This window comes from Myotis brandtii, unplaced genomic scaffold (genome assembly GCF_000412655.1).
Source record: "Myotis brandtii unplaced genomic scaffold, ASM41265v1 scaffold1010, whole genome shotgun sequence".
NCBI classification, from domain to species: domain Eukaryota; kingdom Metazoa; phylum Chordata; class Mammalia; order Chiroptera; family Vespertilionidae; genus Myotis; species Myotis brandtii.
In genome coordinates this window covers 84,825-87,206 of record NW_005353362.1, presented here as the reverse complement: position 1 = coordinate 87,206, position 2,382 = coordinate 84,825, and the positions used below count along the sequence as shown (strand labels likewise).

The 2,382-nt window shown below is 50.6% G+C and overlaps 1 pseudogene; it reads left to right on the top strand.

Moving 5' to 3' along the window:
* Window positions 1-2,382, top strand: part of LOC102251635 — a 51,568-nt pseudogene that overhangs the window by 12,022 nt on the left and 37,164 nt on the right.

Sequence of the window (2,382 nt, the reverse complement as noted above, 5' to 3'; positions counted from 1 at the left end):
TGCAGGCTGACCAAGCCCCCCAGCGGGGACCCTCACCCCATGGGGGTTTGGCCAGCCTGGGTGAGGGGCTGAGGGCTATTTTCAGGCTGGCCACAGCCCCTTTAGGGTGGGGGGCCCTACTGGGGTGACTGGCCAGCCTGGGTGAGGGGCTGATGGCCATTTTCAGGCTGGCCATGCCCGCAGGAAGGCTGGAAGCAGGTATCTGGGATTTATTTATCTTCTATAATTGAAACTTTGTAGCCTTGAGCGGAGCTCAGGGCCGGCAGGGCAGGCGGGAAGCTTGGCTTCCTTCATTGCTGGGGGCAACCCAAGCCTCCTGTTCGCTCCAGCTTCATGGCCGCTGCCATCTTAGTTGGGTTAATTTGCATACTCACTCCTGATTGGCTTGTGGGCGTGGCTTGTGGGTATAGGGGAGGTATGGTCAATTTGCATGTTTCTCTTTTATTAGATTGGATGTCAATCCAATAAATTCCAGAAATAAAAGGCAGAAAAAGAAGAAAAAACATCATAGTGACCACCTGGGATAGCTCCCTTGAACTAAGAGCATGTTCATAACCAGGCCAAGGCTCTAGTCTCACTCGAAGACTACAAGGATTACTAGAGGAAACTTAGGATCAACGGTGAAAGTCAAGACCTCCACCATGTCCTTCGTCTGCTTCATTTGCCAGTGCTACCACCAGCCCCTGAAGCTGATTCGGTCCAGGGAGACCTCAGCCAAGAACCTGCAGCTTCGAAGTTCCCCTCAGCTCAGGGGCACCCAGGAGAAACTCTGGAGGAAGGCTCTACCTCCAGGGTGGAGACAGATGTTGCAAAGCTACAGGATAGTGCCTATGGCTGGACCCTCCCTGTTGATGGCGAGATGTCCAGGTACGGTCCCAGCAACTTCACCCTGCTGGGGGACTCTCAATAGCATCCAAAAAGCCATGAGGGGCATTTTTCACATCCTTTCTGGTGAAGATCTGGACCAACGCTGTGCGAGGACTATACTGAGTCTTTTGGAGCAGCTGGACGCCCAGCTCAGGATCTCAGAATCTGACAGTCAGAACTATAAATGCTGTTTGGGGACCAGGGATGGATTGAGGACGAGGGAGGCACTGCAGGAGGCACTGAAGGTTGTGGAGCTGGAGGAAGCGAGGCTGGTCCAGGAGTTGGAGGAGGTGGAGAAGAACCGAGAAAGGGCAGCTGTGGCTCTGGAGGCAGCCCAGGCTGAGACTGAGACACTGGAACAGCAGGAAAGGCAGTGCCATAGGGACTATGGTAAATTGCAATTAGAACTACAGGATGAACTGTGGATCGTGGAGTACGTACTCTCAGACCCAGATAGCTTGGCTAAGATCTGCGATGATGGCCCCTTGGCCATCATCAGTAACTTCAGATTGGGCTGCATCCCCACTGTCCTGTTTGCTGGAGTGAGATCAATGAAGGCTGGGGGTTGACAGCCTTGCTGCTCGTGGCCCGTCTAACACAATTGGTCTGCAGTTTCAGAGCAACTCACCCTCTGCAGAAACCACTCCTATCTGAGGTCATTAACAGAGGACCCCACTGAGCTGCCCTTGTTCTGCACCGAGCGGGGGAAGTGCTCTCTTGGATAACGTTTGACCAGGCGATGGTGGCCTTCCTGGACTACATGCAGCAGTTCAAGGAGGAGGCAGAGAGAGGCAAGCCGGCTCTCTGCACAGGATCCATGAGGAGAAGGGCCTGATAGAAGACCCGGGAGCCAGTGACGAATTCTACTCCATCAGAACCCACCTGAACACAAAGGAGCGGCGGACAAGGGCACTCAAGCTCATGCTTACAAATTTTAAGTGGAGTCTCGCTTGGGTCTCCTTAAGGTACTGTCACAAATAACTTTATTTGAACATCATGCTAAGTGATATACGCCAAAGAACAAATTATAGAAACAGACTCATAGAGAACAGGGAGACAGCTCTGATGAGGATATGGGGGATAAACGGTGATGGAAAATAAAATAAAGGGGAAAAAATACTTTAAAAAAAAAGGATTACTGCATCATTGATGAAAAATAGAGAACTGTCCAACTTTATGGGATCAAATAACCCATTTGGCTCAGAGTCCCTCCTAATGAACTGCATAAATATATCTTCTTGGACCTGTTTTCACAGTCCAAATTTGGCAGCATTACTATTTTTGGTATAATTGTAATATTTGCTTCAGATTAGCTTCTTGCATTTTCTCTCCAGACACATATTTTTCTATAGCTGTGATGGAATCATTGTGCGATTTCTTAAAAATGCCTGAGTTTTGGCCCTACTTGGTTTGGCTCAGTGGATACAGCATCAGCTGAGGACCAAAGGGTCCCGGGCTCGATTCTGGTCAAGGGCACATACCTTGGTTGCAGGCTCCTCCCTGGCCCGGGGCCAC